This window comes from Pogoniulus pusillus, chromosome 3 (assembly GCF_015220805.1).
Source record: "Pogoniulus pusillus isolate bPogPus1 chromosome 3, bPogPus1.pri, whole genome shotgun sequence".
NCBI classification, from domain to species: Eukaryota; Metazoa; Chordata; class Aves; order Piciformes; family Lybiidae; genus Pogoniulus; species Pogoniulus pusillus.
The window spans coordinates 18,460,082-18,475,119 of NC_087266.1; positions in this window are offsets into that span (position 1 = coordinate 18,460,082).

Consider the following 15,038-nt stretch of genomic DNA (forward strand, 5'->3'; position numbering starts at 1 on the left):
GACTTGCAATCACAAACCTTGGGCAAATGGACAGCTGTGAGTTACAAGGGATGGTTTCGACTGAAGTGCCTTACGCACAATTTGTTAACGCATGGACCTGGCATAAACACTCATCTGTGGAAAGTGCTTTTTACAGTCTTGTTGTCCAGAAGAGTGCCAGCAGTAGCACAAAACAGCAATAAATCAATCAGCCAGCCAGTCCTGAGTGCATGGCATAACCAGGTACATAAACAAGTCCTAGAAAAAATAAAGTGCTGCAGCTATTTTCACCTTGTCAGGAGAAACCACTGCAAATAATCAATAGGGAGAATAGGAAAGGTCACTGACTGCCTGAATAAATCTCTTCAAAAAACAATGGCTAAACATCAGCAGCTCCCTCTTAGAGAAGAAATGTATGGCCTTTAACAGAATAACACAAATATCACAAAGTGAAATTGAGCAAATATAAAAGTATAAAAACTACAGACTAGAGGAACATTGTAGAAAACTAGGATATTCTAACTATTGATCTTTTCCCAGGGTTTTTTGCAGCTCCAGAGGTCTCTTCTTCCTTCTGACACATGGAAGCAGAGTTTCGGAGGAAAATACTTCACAGTATCACAGTATCATCAGGGTTGGAAGAGACCTCACAGATCATCAAGTCCAACCCTTTACCACAGAGCTCAAGGCTAGACCATGGCACCAAGTGCCACATCCAATCCTGCCTTGAACTGCCCCAGGGACGGCAACTCCACCACCTCCCCGGGCAGCCCATTCCAGTGTCCAATGACTCTCTCAGTGGAGAACTTTCTCCTCACCTCGAGCCTAAATTTCCCCTGGCGCAGCCTGAGGCTGTGTCCTCTTGTTCTGGTGCTGGCCACCTGAGAGAAGAGAGCAACCTCCTCCTGGCCACAACCACCCCTCAGGTAGTTGTAGACAGCAATAAGATCACCCCTGAGCCTCCTCTTCTCCAGGCTAAACAATCCCAGCTCCCTCAGCCTCTCCTCGTAGGGCTGTGCTCAAGGCTTCTCACCAGCCTCGTTGGCCTTCTCTGGACACGCTCAAGCATCTCAATGTCCCTCCTAAACTGGGGGGCCCAGAACTGAACACAGTACTCAAGGTGTGGTCTAACCAGTGCAGAGTACAGGGGCAGAATGACCTCCCTGCTCCTGCTGACCACACCATTCCTGATGCAGGCCAGGATGCCACTGGCTCTCTTGGCCACCTGGGCACACTGCTGGCTCATGTTCAGGCGGGTATCAATCAGCACCCCCAGATCCCTCTCTGTCTGGCTGCTCTCCAGCCACTCCGACCCCAGCCTGTATCTCTGCATGGGGTTGCTGAGCTAACCTGATGGATGAACTTGTAAAGTAACTGTTTTACATATATTTTGATATTTTGAACATTTTTTTTACTAAAAAAAAAAAAAAAGATATCTGAATGTATTCAGAGCCCTAGATATATAGTCCAATCTAGCATACTTTTACATAGCTCAAGTGCTGGGTTTAAGCCACTTCAGGGCAGAATTTGGTCTCTCCAGCAATCAAGTACTGTTGGGCAGTCTCCTGCCCAGTGCTTCAGTAAAGTTTGGCTGAACACTTATCCCCTGCCCAGAGAGATGGTGATGCTGGCCACACAGTCACACACATTGGTGGATGCATTTGGGCTGGCTAACATCTATTTCCCTGTTGTGAGTTACAGTACAACCACAGTTCACTGTCCTCTGACTGTATTTTGGATTGAGGCACAGACAGAAGAGCAATGCTCGCTGAAGTGCTGATAACATTTACACACGGTGCCTATATGAGACTTCTGAAGTCTTCATATGAGGAAAGCCTTGGTCCTTACTAACAGATACACTGTTAGCTGTGCTTTGTCAGCAAGCACTTGCTCATTCTCAGCAACCTGCAGGAGTGAGACAGAGCTATATATATCTGTGTAGGCCACTGCTTCCCTGAAGAAAAACTCACTGAGCCTTTGGGTTAAAATGTCCCACTTGCCCAGTCTAAAACCACTGAGTGCAAAGCTCTAAAGGGGGTGCACAATTGTCTAGCCAGTGGCACTAGAGCTCTAGTGGATCCTGGATGTGCCAGGATCAGGGTCAGGAACATTCTGTGCTTCTTAGATCACTCAAGGCTGGGAGGCAGCCATATAGGGGTAGGTCATGTCACCTGGTAGAAATGATGCTACCTGGTGAATCAGCAACCTGCTGTATGGGAGAAATTTCCTTAATAAAGTGCAACATGAGGCAACTTTTTGACCTGTAACTTGTATCTGAGCATGACTATGAACAAGGTGAGCAGGTCCTGAGATACCTGTGGACCAACTGTGTAGGTCTGATTAACACCATCTGGAAGGACTTGAGCTGGGCAGTAACCATTCTCTCTCTTTTTCAGGGAAAAGTGATGCCAGGAGTATAAATTTGGGCAGTCACTTAGGGTTAGATAGGGAGAAATAGTAAATGTGCTGCAAATCCCAATGACAAAAGGAAAATATGCTGTAGTAACATAAACATATCCCATGTGCCCTCAAAGTGACCTGCTCTTTGAAAAGGTAGTGTTTTTTGTCATCAGAAAAAGATCATCACATACTGACTACACCAAAAATGACCTAAGAGAGGGAAAAGACACATTGGTCAACGGTAAGTGCAGAGGCAGAGCAAGTCAGATTAAGACAGAGGGAGGAAAGAGTTTCACTCTGCTTAATGTGCCAAAATTATTTAGAGGGGACTTTAGTTAAATGAAGAAGTCAAGAGCTTATTTATTTTTCTTAATAAAGATTTCTGATGAGAACATGCCACATTAAGACAACAACCTTTGATAAAATACTTGGGAGAACAGAACTACACTTTGAACCCTGCCCATCATTCGTTATAACTGCAGGGAATGAAAACAGAACGTTCATAGAATGGAAAAATGGTTTGCAGAAGTAGAACTTGAGACTTCTGTAAATTTTATGGGAATGAAGAAAAGGCTACATGGCTGTAGATGTAGCTCTTGGCTCCCTGTATGAGCAGATAAATTGCATCCACAGATTAGGTTGCTGATTTCATTCTGAATACTTGGCAAAACTTCAGGTAGCATTGCACAGCACAGCATCAGTGAAGAATTGGGGGGAGGGGGCATACTGGCAACTAAATAAGCTTCAGAACAAGCTCTGAAAATTGTATGGCACAGCCTGCTCATGGTCTTTCAGAAACACTGCTTAAGTCTCTTCAAGGTCTTGAGAGGTGCTTTAGCACACAGGGATGTGTGCACTGCTGTCAGTCTCTGAAAAGGAAGGTGCCACAAACAAGATACAGGGCTGTTTAGCTTCATTTTCCACAAGCTTACCCAAAGGAGGCAGGAGATTCTGGAATTAAAATGTGTTCTCTCTGCCTACCACTTAACTCTCACTTAACTACTGGTACAGCTGTGCTGTGAGGCAAGTATAAACCTGAAATTCCAACCTGTAGATGAAGCTCTTGGGACAGTTTACAGAGCAAGCAACTGCAGTTGCTTTGGTTTGTCTTCAGCATCTTGAATCAAATCTTGTCATTGCTTATCACACACCTGTTTACTGCAGCACTGAGAGTACAGTGTCTGATGGCCTGAGGCAGAATTCCTGATGTGTCCTAATAACATTCAGCAGAAGTTCCATGTGATAATTAATCAGTGGTCATTAAAGCAAGAGACACTTGTGGTATCTCTGATGCTTATCAAAGCTTTTTCATGGCATTTTGGTCACAGTGTTGCCATGACAGGAGCTCCTTGTATTTAAATCAAAATGGTATATGGTGGGTTCTTTTCAGATTCCTGAGAGCCATTCCCCATTATTCTTTCTCTCTTAATAGTTCAGTAAAATTATTGTGAAAGCAATACTGTGATTAAAATAGTTTCTATATCAGGAGTCTCACACACAGAGAATATTAGGCGCTGGAAGGGACAACTTCTGTGCCAGAGCAGGATCACCTACTCACACATCTCATATGTAAATGTTTGTGTTTCCTAAAGCTTTGTTACAGACATTACTATACCATAATATTCACTCCCCAGAAAATGCAACAAGACTATGACTCTGGAATAAGAAGATGCAAAGCAAACTAAGAAAGAAAAGCATAGGCAGTGAGGGGAAGAACCAATGTTTGCCACCTCAAGGAGAAAAAAAGGAACATCAGATTTCTCAGAAGCATAACCCCATGATTTGAAGCACAATGGTTTTGAAGTCTATGCTTAGATCGAGTACTCAGATCCTGCTGCATGTTTCAATGTCTTGAACATCAGTCTTGAAATTCATTTTCAAGAGATATCTGGGGCCTCAGGACCAGAGCCTCGATGATACTTAGGTATGAAACTTGGCTGAAATCACTAACAGTGAAAGGAAAGGGAAAGAAGATGACCAGTTAGCTGTAGTGACTCCTCAACCCTCTCAAAGGCTGGTGGGAGCAAGAGGGGCCTGAGAATAGTGTTTCCTAAAGCCAGCTCCTGACTGGTGAGGACAGGAAATATTTAAGATGCCTGTGGTGCTTGGGTAAGAGCTGGCCTATTCAAGAGACCGCAGGATCAACTTTATGGTAACTTTAAACAACGTATTTTGTGTAATTCTGTCTTGTCAGACTCTCTCAGGTTTTCCTCTGGGAGCTCCTATGTTCATACAACAGAAAATGGACACAGACATGAATGAATATCTCTTCATTACAAAGCTAACATAGTTGTTCTCTATTGAGAGAGCATAGCTACAAGAACAACTTTAGCTCATGACCTGTCATGGAATGCTCAGTATTCCTTAGCTTTCTAACATGACATGGCAAAATGTGATGCTAATTGCAGTGGCAAGCTAAGGGGAAGATTTAGAACACATCAAAACATATATTTTTTTTTCCCTGCACATACATTGTCACCTTTATACATCAGTTTTTTTGTTTGGTTTTCAAGCTTTTCCTGATCTAGTCTTAATTGTGACACTACAGTACCTGAATTTTCCAGGTCAACCATGTCTCTCACATGGATCACAGCAGCCTCAGCAATTTTTGCTGTTGTAGTATTATTTTACAGATTAAAGCTTTGCCCTATGTTGCCACCCAAACCCAACTCTCAAACCAAGCCCAATCACTGAAATTTTGCAGAAATGGTCTGTCTTCAGGAAGGTTATTTTTCTAACAAGCAAAATCACTTCATTCTTTCTGTGCTAAAGAACTAGCTGCTGCGTATATCATCCTGTTGGAGAATAAATCTTACAAACAACAACTGAAGGAGCTGGGGCTGTTTAGTTTGAAGGAGAGGAGGCTGAGGGGAGACTTCATCACTGTCTACAGCTTCCTGAAAGGACATTGTAGAGAGTTTTCTGCTGGTCTCTTCGCACAGGTAGATCGTGATAGAACAAGAGGGAATGACCTCAAGCTGCAACTGGGTACATTTAGACTAGATACTAGGAAACATTTTTTCACAGAAAGAGTGGTCAGGCACTGGAATTGGCTGCCCAAGGAGGTGGTTGAGTCACCAACACTGGATGTGTTTAAAAGTCATTTGGATGTGGTGACTGGGGATATGGCTTAGGGTGAACCTTGTAGAGTAGGCTTATCAGTTGGACTTGGTGATCCTGAGGGTCTTTTCCAACCTGAATGTTTCTGTGATTCTACCTGCAATCCATTCACTTATGATGCCTTATATGTGTCTCTCAAGCACCGCTTTCTTCTACTTGTACTTCTGCAGAGCTGAAACCCTCTCAAGGGCTGACACCTACCAAGACACCACTTCAAGTAACTGTGCTGTTTCAGTCAGCTAATTTGCATCTGTTGCCATACAAATCATTCCCCATGGCATTGGTGGTAAGATAAAATGGCAGCTCCTAACAAAATCAAGAGATAAGGTATCAAACTTCTTAATTTCTTTCAGCTCAAGGGGCTCAGACTTTTTATAAGTACTTAGTGTAGTTGATGGCCAGGACTAAATAACCTTGCTATGTCAAAACCCCAGCAGAAGAGCTCTTCTTACCTGACCCTTGCCACATACACACACACAAAATGACTACTCAGGCAAGAATAATTTGGGTAAATAAGAAATACATAAAAATAATATAGCTCACAGGCTAATCATATGTTCTCCTTGGAATAGTAATATGGATTTTAACACAACACCTTAGAATATTTCCCTGTTCTTAAATTTTGGTATAGCAATGAACTATCATTAATGTGACATGGTAAATGTCAATTTAAAGTCAACAGAGACAATACATCCTAGACACTGTGCTTTATGTTGCAGAACCAGGCTTTATCTTTGATTTTTGAGAAGGAAGCAGGCAAAATATATCCTGTAATATCTACTGCTCTGCTTGCAGAATCCCTTGATGCAAAGAGCTTGTTTAAAAATGATGTACTGTAATTCTGATTTCTGTGGTTCTTAGCAGGATTTAGGGCTTCTAACACTATAAAATCTGCAGGGGAATTTTACTTTTCCAGTGTCCTCTTTTGTTGAGCTGGTTGGTTAGCTTCTTTTCTTCTTAAAAAAAAAACAAAAAAACAAAAGGAATAGGAAAAGAATGAGACTTAAATACAGGGTTTAGAAAAGGTAAACTAAGCAAGAGATTTATTAGAGTAACAGACATATGTTGAAAGAGAGCATGATAATGCTCTGGTTTTGCACCAGGCTCAGCATTCTTCCTTTCTCACCCTTGCAGCAGTATAAAGTGGCAAATATGGGAAAAAAAGACAATACTGGCAGCATTTCAACTCTGTTGCATTTAAGCTGTGTTCAGTGACAGACTGGCAGCTCCTCTGTGCTTTTCCTATTGAGTCTAGAGATGCCTTTTATCTGAGTTTGGCTGGCAGCTCCAGCAGATCCCATTCTGACAGCAGGTATCAGAAGCAGTGGTTGTTCTGCCAAAGGACACCTCTGAGTCCTAGGACGAGGAGTGAGCTGCAGTCAGCTCAGAACACATCTTTTGCCACTTGTAGGTTTGGGACTGAGTGCTGGCCACTCCACAAATAGGTAAGAAGCTCAGAAGTGCAGAGGAGCCCTTGAGGCTGACAACATAAAGTCCAACCATTCTGTCCATGCTGTCAGGACGTGGGAGTGAAGCATGAGCTGTGGGAGGCTGTGGGAGTTCAGTCATTCAGCAGGGCAGGATAAGGCTGCAATGGAGAAGATACTCACCAACTGTTCAGCAGCTCAGCATCTCTTATTGTTCAAGGGGGTGCAAGTGTTGGAGAGTCAGTGCTTGCCCACAGGCTGCAATCCTCTTGGCTCTGTTTGCACATCTCCTTGGTTAATATGTCAGCCTCCCTTTATTTCATCCCGCTGCTCTTCCTCTTGCTCTGCACTTGCTCCTCCTGGGGGCTCCTCCTGGACAGACAAGGTCCAGCTGCTGTTACACTCCACTGAATTTACAAATGCCTTGCATTTAACTTCCCTGCTATCCTCTCTCAGGCATTGACATAGTTTCTTCCATTTCCTTCTGCGTCATAGAAGAGGGAATGAAATACACCTTGTGCTGCAATGTCTGGGACACAGATTGAGGGTGAGGAGGCAAGATCTAGCCAAACAGTTTGTCTTCTGTCTTTTTAGCAGGAGGCAAAGTTGAATTTTCTGAATTCACAAGACTCTAGTTTTGTATGACCAGACACAATGCTATAAAGGTCTAATAGCAATAGATGACTGGGTTCTCTGTGCAGTGTCCCAGCTACCTCACCTGCTGTGGGTGAGGATGAGCAGCATCACCAGCTGAGCCTCTCCAGGGCTGTCAGTCATGACCTCGAGGCATGTGCAGGGGAGGCTGTGGATCAGGGCTCCACACAGCAGCCTGAGGATCACCCCCGAACAGCTCCAGAGCCTACTGTCCTCCTAATGACAGCCCTGCTGATGGCCTTCAGCTGTCACTGCTCCACTGTGCCAGGCATCGAGGCACATCTGGCTTTCAGCCTCATGTGCAAGAACAGAAGAACATGACTGAATTCTAGAGTATTCACTGAGCCAAGGAGGGGCATGTGCCCCCGGGACACAAAGCAATATATGGAACTAAGACATATCAAGGAAAATTCACACAAGAAGGTCAGTACTCAATCTTGAGGAGTTGAAGGATGTTTTTGCTCCTATATATTACCTTGCTGCCCATCTGCTCACTGCATGTGTTGCAGCATCATTAATTCACTTCCTGGCTGCCAGGAAGGTGAGTATAAGATGGGGTTAGCCCTGGGAATTGTCCTTTCAAGGGGGCATCCTGGTTAATACCTCTTCTGGATGATCACTACCCAGTTCTCTGACAAGTTAGTCTGCAGCTTCCTGCAAGCAGCATCCTGTGCCCCAACATTTCCTGTGCATGTCTGTGCTGGTCAGCTGGTGGTTTTGGATCAGAGTGGACACACAATGGACACACCTGGGATCACAGTGGAAATCTTGATCTCACCTTCTGCTCAGCAGAAAAGGGCTTTTTAAAAGGTCTATGGAAGCATAAATCCTCCACATGGGACTTCTAAGGACCTATGGCCACACATACAACACAGCACAGAAGAGAGAGCAGGGGTGGTAGGAGATGCTCAGCATAGTCAAAGGGATGTGACAGGGAGGGACAACGTTTCCATTTCTGAAAGAGTGAACAGTGCTATGTCAGAGCCATACCTGCCCATTCCTTTTCCTCCAACACAAAAATAAAACTATGCCCAGGTTTTATGTAGCAACTACACGGGGTGTCAGGTGAGCCAGCATGTTTGGACTGAAGAGTTCCCCAGACTCTGGCTTTGACCAGCTATTTCCCCCTTCACCTGAATGGGAACTTATTTTTCCATTCCCTCCCAGCACAAAGTTTCCCATTTTTGCCAGACTTTCCTTGGATGAACCTTGATGGAGAAAAAGACTGACCATACTACATAATGCTGCTTAGACAGCTAGCTGAAGGAGCTCTCATCCTTGGAATCACTGAATGCTCAGTTGATGATGGCCAAGGCCAGCCATATTCAGCTGTTGTAGGTCAGCAGGGCAATCTGCATTGAGCCCAGGCTCTTCAGTTTCATCCATTCATCCATGGCTTCCTACAGAGCTGCCACAGAGCCCTAAAGTGTCATGGGAAATGTAGAGTGCACAGGACAAGTTGTGCCAGGACAGGCGACAGATTGGGAAATGGCTGAGCCTTGGCCACCATCTGTGTCAAGGCCTTTCTTTGCAGCCAGGTATGAAATAAGGAGAAAGAAGCTGGAAGGATAGACATTTGTATCACATTCCAGAATTCACCCAAGAATAAAGTAAATTCTTCCAATCTCACCCTGGGCGGACTAGTTTGGTTTCACTAATACATCAAAACTTCAGCTTTTCACTTTGTGACACACTCCCAGCAAAATGTGAGGCCATAAATCACAGAGCAGTGGCATGATTGATTTAACTTAATAAAGGGAGATGGTGGGTGGAGAAAGTAAATCATACTGATGGGTCTGATTTGTGGTTCCAAAATTCATGTGCCATCCTATGTACACAGGCAAAACGTACGACTCACAGTTCTCTCTGCACCACTGCAACTCAGCCTTATTATTTACTGCCTTCTATAGTCACTGCTGCTCAAATATCCTGCTGATACACCCCAATTACTGCCAGCTCTTTAGCTCTGAAGAAATCTTTTTGTATTGTGCAGGAGTGGAAAATGTCACCAGTGCAGGTTTCAGCTCAATGTATTATAGCTTGCATGGTGGACCACAGCATCCATCCTGCAACTGATGTTTTTGGAGTCAGGAAGGAGACAGTGTGGGGCTAGAGACCTGGTATCAGCAGCACCCAGTTGTTTGCATGAGCTTAGAAGCAGATCAGCAGAGTTCTCTGACCAGTGGCTGCCACACTGTCTCCAACAGCAACTGGGGATGTAAACCTCAGTTCTCAGTCTCATTTGAGGCCAACTGTCTGAGCATGAAGCACCAAAGCCCAGTCAGCTAGTTTACTAACAGTGGTAAAGGGAGGGCTTGTAGAGACAATGGCAAGTCTAGAAAAGGAAAGATAGATTGAAAATAAGAGGCTGAACTGCTGAAGGAACTGTAGCAGAAATGTGTGTGCCTCTACAGCAGAGATTCTGACATCTGCACCAGTGAGGAAGTGTGCCCAAGCAGGATGTGATGGACAGCTTACAAGAACTAATACAGCAGAAACTTGAAATCAGGATACAAATTGACAGCAAGCACATATGAAGACAATGAAGAGATTCTGCATTGTAGGTGTGTTTTGGTCTGCCAGTAGGCAACTGAGTCTTCAAACGAGCCATGCAGCCTCAGGCTGTGGCTGCAGTCATAGAATCATAGAATCAACCAGGTTGGAAGAGACCTCCAAGATCATCCAGGCCAACCTAGCACCCAGCCCTATCCAGTCAGCTAGACCATGGCACTAAGTGCCTCATCCAGTCTTTTCCTGAACATCTCCAGGGATGGTGCCTCCACCACCTCCCTGGGCAGCCCATTCCAATGGCAAATCACTTTCTCTGTGAAGAACTTCCTCCTAACATCCAGCCTATACTTCCTGTCAAGCTAAGCTAGATTCTATGGTCCTGTTCTGGCAGGGGAGTTGGAGTCGATGATCTATGGAGGTCCTTTCCAACCCCTAACATCCTGTGATCCTGTGATAAGAGTAAAGTCATCCAGGCAGAACAATTTTGGAAGGCACAGGCAAAAACAATGTAAAGAGAAAGAAGAGTGTCTGTGAAACAGCCCAAGCAGTAACATTTGCCATTAATTGTTTTCTCCACAGAAAACAAGGTTAACAGGGAAAAGCAAGTATTTCAATGTGGAGGCAAAGGGCAGAGATTTTGCTGGACTGTCAGAGATGGAGTGGAACAGGGAATTTCAGCAGGTCATGAAGCTGAGGAGAAAAGAGAAGAAGAAAACGTGAATGCTGGGAGAGAGGCACCCCTTAGTGCCTTGTAAGAACAACAATCCAAGTTAACTAAACCACAAAATCTAGAAAATGAACAAATGCTAAAGCCTGACTTGCTAAAGATCTGATTCTGCACATCAGGAACGCCTGCCCACCTCCCCAAAACCTCCAGCTGCTCCTGTCCAGACCTGTCCACACTTTACAGGGGCCAACCAGCAACTAGAGCATTGATCACATTAAAACTGACTACACTGTCTCAAAATGCTAACAGGTGCAGGAGCCTTAGCTGGCTCAATGCTAAATCCCCCTGGGGAGTCCAGAGAGCCACCAAGGAAAGCAGCTGTGACCCGTACTGAACACAAAGTAGGAACACATGTTTTAGGGCTGTTTCATACTCAGCAGCCAGTGTTTTAGAGATCTTAATGCTCCACTATACTGCCCTAGGTGTGTTACTGTAAATGTGAAGTCCTTGAAAAACAGCCAAGCCTCTTCCATGACACGGAGGAGACTGCATGGGCCAGCGGACATGGGGAGGTTGCCTCTGGGTCAGGCTTAGCTAACACAGAGTAGAATCATAGAATCAACCAGGTTGGAAGAGACTTCCAAGATCATCCAGTCCAACCTATCACTCAGCCCTAACCAATCAACTAGACCATGGCACTAAGTGCCTCAGCCAGGCTTTTCTTGAAGACCCCCAAGGACGGTGCCTCCACCACCTCCCTGGGCAGCCCATTCCAATGGGAAATCACTCCCTCTGGGAAGAACTTCTTCCTAATATCCAGCCTATACCTACCCTGGCACAACTTGAGACTGTGCTTGAAATAGAAGGCAGCAAACCACAGCTAGCGCTGCTGACACCTGCCTTAACAAGTCAGGAGAAAACACTGGGGAGCAGAAAGTTTTTAGCACCTTGACTGAATATGAGGATTTGAAAATGAAAACGTCAGGAAGCAAACTGCATTGTTAAAGCCAAGACCAGACTTTTAAAAAGGCTGAAAGAAAACCAGATAATAACGTTTACTGATGGATCCAGATACTGTAAATGTGGGGAACCCAGAAGGATTTGCAGCTATTTGGATAAACATAAAACAATAATGAAAGCAAATACTATAGAATGAGAACTAAGGAAAAATACTTGCTATTTTCATAGATTTGTCAAGACATTGCTGTCTGGCAACCAACATGGGCAAATGAAAGGTAATGCTCAGGAGATGGCAAGCAGGAGATGGCAAGCTACGTGTTGCCCTTGGCAAACAAGTGGCCCAACTCCTAATGAAAAGAAATGGTGACTAAGGAGTAGTGCATGTAGAAGCCCCCGCAAAAATCCCAGTATCACAGTATCACAGTATCATCAAGGTTGGAAGAGACCCCATAGATCATCAAGTCCAACCCTTTACCACAGAGCTCAAGGCTAGACCATGGCACCAAGTGCCACATCCAATCCTGCCTTGAACAGCTCCAGGGACAGCGACTCCACCACCTCCCCGGGCAGCCCATTCCAGTGTCCAATGACTCTCTCAGTGAAGAACTTTCTCCTCACCTCAAGCCTAAATTTCCCCTGGCGTAGCTTGAGGCTGTGTCCTCTCGTTCTGGTGCTGGCCACCTGAGAGAAGAAAGCAGGTAGTTGTAGACAGCAATAAGGTCACCCCTGAGCCTCCTCTTCTCCAGGCTAAACAATCCCAGCTCACTCAGCCTCTCCTCGTAGGGCTGTGCTCAAGGCCTCTCACCAGCCTCATCACCCTTCTCTGGACATGCTCAAGCATCTCAATGTCCTTCCTAAACTGGGGGGCCCAGAACTGAACACAGTACTCAAGGTGTGGTCTAACCAGTGCAGAGTACAGGGGCAGAATGACCTCCCTGCTCCTGCTGACCACACCATTCCTGATGCAGGCCAGGATGCCACTGGCTCTCTTGGCCACCTGGGCACACTGCTGGCTCATGTTCAGGCGGGTATCAATCAGCACCCCCAGATCCCTCTCTGTTTGGCTGCTCTCCAGCCACTCTGACCCCAGCCTGTATCTCTGCATGGGGTTGCTGTGGCCAAAGTGCAGCACCCTGCACTTGGAGCTATTGAACCCCATCCCATTGGACTCTGCCCATCTGTCCAGGTGGTCAAGGTCCCGCTGCAGAGTCTTTCTGCCCTCCAACCCAGTCAGAGATGTGCCAATGTCGATGAAGGGAGGGTGAGTGCTAGAGTCCAGAGGCTTATGCAGTGCCTCTGGGACTGCAGAGATATAAGGCAAGATGTACAATAATACTTTTGGGGCCAGAACTCACTGAAAAAGACAGTCTTTGAAAGTCTTGAGCCACTGTAATGGAGGAGTAATTAATTGATGCGAGATGTAATTTTAAAAAATTAATATTGTTTATTAATGTTGATATTCATGAGTCTCACCCTCCCAACCACTAAGACAAGGATTTCAGTAGCTGTCATTCTGCTGCACTAGGATGTCACATTGACATTACTGCTTGCTTATTTATGCCAAATGTAAAGAAAATTCGTTTACTAGTGGGAAATCATGGGTATGAAGTAAATAAAAAGTAAAAGCAATCAAAGGATCATGGAGAAATAGTGTCTTGTTGGCTGGAATATTAGCTAATAAATAAGAATAAGGTATTTGCTTTGCTGCATGATTCGACTTACAATAGAATAACTTGCTCTATGGATGACTGGTTCTGGTGCCATCCCCTGTGATTAAAAGTTATTGGAGCTTATATAGATTACTGACATTTGCATAGATACTAGAAAATACACAAATGTGAGCATTGCTGTCACTGAAAAGCAATAATTAACCATCCATAAAAAACACTGTTACGTGTCTGAAGTTGTTATGTAGTATAATGCTTTGCAATATGTGTACTTTGGTTTGTATTTGTTCAAGCTGGGAAGGTTCACAGCTGATATATTCACACATTGCTAGTACTGAGATTGCACTGTCAGGCAAAGAAACACTGTCAGGTTCCCTAAACACTACCCAAGCAGCTAATGTGATTTCAGACCATCATCCACCATGTTGCAGTTCCTCAGGCGTCACAGCAGCTGTTTATACTGCCTGAACACAACAGTGCAGCTCCAGACCTGGGAGCAGAGCAGCATTTGGCCTCACAAGGATAAGGGAGCAGGACAAGGCTCTGAAGAGCTGCAGCAACCCTTATTGCATCTTGTGGCTGCAGCCCATTAGGCAGAAATGTCAGGGGAGGCTCAGCCTGGTACCATCCCTACATGGGATTAGCACCCACTATCAGTGATACCAAGTGATAATGGCATCCACAATCAATGATGTTAGGGCCATGGATGCTGGGAGCTGTGACCTTTGTCCACAACCCTAGCTCTTACTTCCTCATCCCTGGCCAGGGCACTTGTGGTCCCAAAGTCCATCCCCCATTACAACCCTTGTGGCTGCATAGCTGCAGCTCCAGCCACTGTGGCTCTTGCAGAGTCATTTGAAGAAGCCACGAGACATCTGCAGAGCGGAGTCAAGCAAGGGCAAAAACATGACACTGCAAATAGAAGTAGGGTGTTGACATGGCATCACTACCTCCTCAAAGGTTAGAAGGAAAACCCCAACGTGAAAAGGCACAGAGCTGCTTATGTTCTGCTCGCATCCTCTCCTTGCATATGCCAAATGCTACATGAATAGGGTGAGTCCAAGAGTATAGCAGCCTGCAGAAGCAATAGCCAGGATGAGGTCACACTTGTTGATATCCAGGTCTGCTGTCCTTCATGGCACAGTAAACCCGGTTTTGACAGTGTGTTGCTGGGGGGAAATCATTGTAACTCAGTTCAGCCTTGATTGGCACTGGCCTTTGGACTTGCAGTCAAAAGGAGAAGTTACAGATTTTATTTGATTTGGAAAATAATTCTGAAATTATTTTTAAGAATACAAAAGTTTCCCAAAAATGTGACATTTCTGCCTCTACATAGCATTCAGTTTGCCTCTGCTCAGCACAATCTGTTCTGAACATGTATATAGGCATATATCTTGGACAAGAGCTGTCCTCTCTTAAGCCTGGTCTTGTACCTTCCTCTTCAACATGTTGCATGAACTTCTTGTACCTAAGTGGGGCCAAAAACCTCTGTGCCACATGCTTTGATCTTTCTGGACCTCCAGGATTTCAAACCTTCTAGCTGTGGAGGATGCATAGCCTGGAGGTGGTGCCTGAGACATTGCACTGCCAGAGAAACTGACAGGGATCCCACAGACCTGGCAGAGCACTTTTCTGTGCTCTCTGCTGCCTGCC